The sequence below is a fragment of the Lactuca virosa genome, chromosome 5 (genome assembly GCF_052849685.1).
Source record: "Lactuca virosa cultivar CGN04683 chromosome 5, Lactuca_virosa_CGN04683_v6, whole genome shotgun sequence".
Taxonomy (NCBI): Eukaryota; Viridiplantae; Streptophyta; class Magnoliopsida; order Asterales; family Asteraceae; genus Lactuca; species Lactuca virosa.
Genome location: NC_136430.1, coordinates 63,290,264 through 63,296,263, shown reverse-complemented (window position 1 = coordinate 63,296,263; position 6,000 = coordinate 63,290,264). Strand labels below are relative to the sequence as shown.

The 6,000-nt window shown below is 34.9% G+C and overlaps 1 long non-coding RNA gene across 1 annotated transcript; it reads left to right on the top strand.

Annotated features, from left to right (window-relative positions):
• The first annotated feature begins 327 nt into the window (after window positions 1-327).
• On the top strand, window positions 328-1,579 carry LOC145112675 (uncharacterized). The gene is made up of 3 exons (XR_013710629.1): window positions 328-565; window positions 1,057-1,245; window positions 1,334-1,579. It is a non-coding gene; the product is annotated as an uncharacterized LOC145112675 (long non-coding RNA).
• The last annotated feature ends 4,421 nt before the right edge of the window (window positions 1,580-6,000 follow it).

Here is a 6,000-nt window from a genome sequence, read left to right as displayed (position 1 = left end):
GGCTGATACATCATTCACTCAATGAATAACAATAACCTTTTGCATGGTGTCCTACCAACACCAAGACTAGGCGAATCACTACTAGAAAAAGGCTTTCCTTGACAGAAGAATTATGACGAACACTTGTGTTATGACAGACAAAAAATGTTTATTATAAAAATTTCAATAAAAATTTGTTGATTTGCTACTGAGAACTAGGCATCCAGTAGATTGGTACTGTCTAAAAAAGAAAATTAAATAAAACACGCGTTACGTTTTTTTCCCCATCGTGTTTATTAAATAAAAATTGAAATTGATTATAACTTTCTCTCTCCAGCTTTTCCCTTCCTCATCGACTCGCTCTGTGTATTCATCAAACAATCACACTAATCGCTCGGCGTATTCATCGTGAAGAGTCTCAGAGATATCGACCGACCACTCACCATCGGTGATTTCAAAATCGACTCCACCACTCGCCATTGCCGCCGCTAATTACGCATAATGATATCGACCGAAGAATTTAGGGCTTCTTCTCTTGTACGCAATACCGTAACCACATTGTGATTTAGGGTTTCTACAAATTGAGGTATTAGTCTTAAACATCTCAACATTTTAAGCCTACAATGATCTTACTCAAAGGTTTTGGGTCTAACATCTTATTAATGGGCCTTGCCATTCTTTTTTCCTTATTAAAGAACTTAAGATAGAATTCGTGAGGCATGTGACAGATTTGCAATTTGGTTCTGTTTTATGCCACTGTAGAATGGCTTAATGAAATATGTCTCCTTCAATTGGTGCTGATATGATGATCAATCAAAATCCATACTTTTTTATTTTCTCAAAATTAGATGCTTTTACCATAAAGCTTATTTTTGGGTCTGAACTCAAGAGTACAACAGACAATGTTTTATTTGCTTTAAAAAGGCATTCCACTGTTTCTCAACATAAGAAAGTTTCTAGCAAGAACGTTTTTGGGTGGAACAAAGATTATACATCTAGTAGTGAAATATTTGGAGAAAACAAATATGATCATCCTTGTTGCTAGAGCTTATCAATATCATACAACAATTGTTGCAGATCCTTCTATTATGTGGTGCACAAGGGCTTGGGAAAACAACACTTGCACATGTGGCTGCTAGACATTGTGGACATCGTATGGTGGAGATTAATACTAGTGATGACAGGTTATCCTCTACAATTGAAACCAAAATTCTTGATGTGGTTCAGATGAACTCTGTCATGGCTGATTCGATGCCAAAGTGTTGGGTAGGTTATACCGCACAATACTATTATGATTTTCTATTCTGGGTAAGAATGTAATTTATTGAAATTAACCTTTTTTTCTCTTAGATAGTTAATGAAATTGATGGAGCTCACCGGTGATGGTAAAGGGGCAGTGGATGTAATTTTAATGATGGTAAATCATGCTTTTATTTAACCTAATATACACATTTAATCTCCTAATATATCGCTTTATTATTATTATTTTTTTCAGTTTTTCACACAAGTATGTTTATATGGCTTACAATTATAGATGCATACGAGATCTGATAGTGGGACAGAAAATTTTGTTAAACTGAACAATCAGGTAAGACGTCCTCAAAGACGAAGAGAAAGGATACTCCAGTTTTAAGACCTGTAAGACCAATTTACTTATGTAGTTATGTGGTTATTCCATGATTTAGTCTTTCTTATTTATTTAATACACATGGGTTGTCTTTATTTACAGGCAATTTGTGTTTGCAATGACCTATATACCCCTGCCTTGAGACCATTGCGTCAAGTAACAAATTAACTTTTATCTTAGTTTATTAATTTTCATGTATTATTCAGATTTCAGGCTAAATTATTGACAACACATTTAAAAATTGCAGGATTCTTGTATTTGTTCAGCCAATAGTAAATCGTATTGTCAACAGGTGATGATTTACATAGACAAAGTAATTAAATGGTAATAAATTACAACTAATCTAAGATTTATTGTTTAATATTTAGGCATAAATGCATATGCAACAAAGAAGTTATAAGGACAAGTTCGATTTCACTTACTGCACTTGCTGAATATACTGGTACATTGTAGAAATATCTATACTCTCAATATATAGTTTATGCTAATAAAACTTTGATATTGTAGTAATGGGAAAATATAGAAAAGTGGTTATCACTTCATCTATATTTATATATCTATTTTTTTTCTTTTTTTAGAATGTGACATAGGATCATGCTTGAATACTCTATAGTTCCTCAACAAAAAGAAAGAAATGCCTAATGTGGTATGTGGACTTCACCTTGTTTATGTGTATTGCTATGCATAAAATTATGGAAATCATGGTGATGTGGATCCGACGGAATTGGAATTCAAGATTCTATTCTATGGCATGGTTGGTTGACAAATGCATAAAATCCTTGGAATTCCATGTTTGATAGATTTTTTCATTTCTAGGGGAGGCTGGAAGGAATTCATTTCTATCATTGATTTCTTATTAGAAGACTAAAACACCCTCATTATATATATTGAAAAAAATATATATTATTATATATATTCACAAGTAAGGGAGCATGCAACAACAGTTTTAGTTGGCTTAATGAAGGTTGAAGATGGAGAACTATCAAAGAACTTATGTGAAAGAGCTTATAGTGAGGCTACAAAGCTTCAGAAAAAAAAGAAAACAAAATTTGCTAACACCCAAGGGTATGCAAGTTGCTCTTGACAAACTGGTAAATTACTGATGATGTTGCCCCATGTATATATAGTTGATTTTTTTTATAATGCTTTTCTAATAAATCACTACTTTTTATGTTTTTATTGATTCAGAAGGAAATTAATTATAATATGGCATTAATTTGGTGTCATCAACGAGCAATGCGCTCTTTCTTGCAGCAGTTGGTGAAAATGTAAGCAAGATTTTTTTTATTGTTTTCAATTGTTTGTTATTGTATTAATTTTTCTGTTTACAGGGTGGAGGGTTCTAGTATGGTATGGGATCTGATGCAAACTCGTAATATTACTCCATCTCTTCATGTTGTTAAAACATATTACAATGGTTTAAAGGTGAGCCTCATGCCATTTCATTTCATTTTTTTTTAACTTGAGCATTGGAAGAAATAGAAGTAAGTTGCAATTTCTTGCATTTAGGCCCTTTTTTTGGTGAAAATGCAAGAAATAACAACATACTTTATAGATTTGACTTTGGAAAAAAAATTTACTTTTTCGCAATGGTTCATTCATTAAAAGTTGCGTAATGGGTCGTTTTGCAATGTTTTATTCCTTTCCATTTCATCTTGGAATGAAAAGAAACAACCCAAAACTATGGAATGAAATTGAACAAAATGAAAGGAATCACATTCCTTTAAGAATGGTCGATTCCATTCCAACAGGCCAAACAACATTATTTAAATTGAATGTAAGAACCATTTCATACCAACCTTGATTCCATTGTAATAAACTAAAATGGGACATGACTGAGTAAGCTTTGTTGGCCTTTCTCCGTTAAAGGGCATTCACGTCTTTTGTAGCGTGTTCAATTATAATTTAAAGTTAGAATATAAAATTAAGATGATAAATTTATAATATAAAAGTAAAATGCTTTAATAAGAAAAACAAAAAATATTTAGAAAAAGAAAAGGGACAATTATTTGTCTTAATTTTAATTTGGTTTTGGGTTTTTACAGTGACCATCAGGTGCTAGTAGTACCAGGCCTGTCAATGTTGATACACAATTGAAGCTCGATAAGGTGTATGAAAACTTGGGCTATATGTATTTGACAATTAGTTTTTGATGAATTTGGAACATAGTTTTGAATTTGACACTATGGTTTGTGTAATGGATTGTCTTTTTTGGGTATGTATGATATTTTAGTTTGCATTATGAGACATTAAATGTGTATTTTAGTTTGATATATATATATATATATATATATATATATATATATATGTGTGTGTGTGTGTGTGTGTGACGTAATGACGTACAAAATATGTCATAAAATGTCCGTTGAGCATTAGAAACAAGTTACAAATTACGACATACAAAGTCAGTCGTAAATATATGTCGAAAATGTGTGTCGTGTATGTCTGCCATAATTGTAGGTCATGAAGGTCTGTCTTAAATATTTATGACAGGCCAAATGCCTGTCATTTTCAATTATGACATGGCTTTCATTTAGAGAAACAGAGAAGAATATGAATAGATTTTGTATTTTCACTTTTTGATGTATACAACGAGGTCTATACAGGTACTTATACATGAGATTACAGCTAACTATTGAGATAACTGTGGAAGACTAATAACAATGATTTGACTATGTATAATGCACGTGTTAATTAATGAAAAACATCAGATAATGTTGAGATATTATTTTCCTCTTTATACTTTAATACGCTCCCGCAAGATGGACGATCCGGAGAGAAGGCCAATATTGGAAATGAGATAGTGAAATCGAGGTCGTAGCAAGGGTTTGGTAAGTGCATCTGCCAACTGATCATCCCCGGCAATATGTTGGACTCTGAGAGTTCCTTGTTGGACTTTTTCTCGAACGAAATGGAAATCTAAAGCTAGATGTTTCATGCGTGAATGGAAAACAGGATTTGCCGAATAGGAGGTTGCACTTAAGTTGTCACAGTAGATGGTAGGGGTGGTTGTAGAAAAAAAACCAAGCTCACTTAAAAGAGAGGTAAGCCATTGGACCTCTGTTTTTGTGGAAGCAACAGCTCGAAACACGGCTTCTGTGGAACTTCTTGCAAGAGTACTTTGTCTTTTGGAGCTCCATGAGATTGGATTAGCACCTAGGTAAAAAAATATAGCCTGTTGTGCTCCGATAATTGTCTTTGTCACCAGCCCAGTCAGCATCGGTGAAGGCATGAGGATTTAGAGGAGAGTTACGCTGCAGAAATAGGTCATGATGTAAAGTTCCATGAAGATACCTGAGCAAGCGTTTCAGTGCTATCCAATGAAGAGACGTTGGTGCGTGCATGAACTGTGACAAACGATTCACCGTGAAGGATATGTATGGTCTTGTAAGAGATAGATATTGTAATGCTCCAACCAATGTTCTGTATTCAGTAGGTGATGGATGAGGTGTTCCACCTTTAAGGGTGAAGGGAGCAGAGCTAGTTATTGGAGTGGAGATTGGTTTGCAATCACTTATTTTGGCTCGAGTGAGAATATCTAGGATATATTTCCTTTGAGAAAGAAGTAAACTGTGAGATTGAGGGATGACCTCGATGCCTAAGAAATAGGAAAGAGAACCAAGATCCTTTAAGGAGAACTTGTTAGCGAGATGACTAATAAATTTGGAGAGATGAAGCGGGGATGGACCAGTTACTATGATGTCATCTACATACACAAGAACTAGAATATAAGAGGATGTTGTGTTGAGAATGAAAAGAGACGAGTCTGAGATAGTTGGTTTGAAACCCAGGGTAAGAAGATGTGATTTGAGTTCATCGTACCATGCCCGCGAGGCTTGGCGTAGGCCATATATGGCCTTGTTGAGTTTGCAGACATGGTGTGGAAGGGAGGGGTTGACAAATCCAGGGGGTTGGGACATGTAGACATTCTCATGAAGGTTTCCTTGTAGGAAAGCATTGTTTTTAGCGAGTTGTCTAAGGGACCAGTTGTGAGATGTTGCTAGAGAAAGCACTAAACGAAGGGTAGCAGGTTTAAGAGCAGGACTGAAGGTTTCCCGGTAGTCAATTCCAGGTCTTTGATGAAAACCCTTGGCAACAAGGTGGGTTTTTAGTCGTTCTATAGAGCCATCTGATTTGTATTTGGTTCGGTAGACCCATTTACAACCTACAAGGTTTTGCGCATGTGAGGAGGGAACAAGTGTCCATGTTTGATTTCGTTCTAAGGCGTTGAATTATTCTTGCATGGCATTTATCCATGAAGGGTTTTGAGGGATTGAGAAATATTTATAGGTTCAGCTGAGTTGGATGTGGTGGATGTATATAATTCGAAGTTGGAATTGAAATATCGTGTGGTTGGTTTCGGGTTTGGACGTGTTGTCATTTTGGTGGGAGGT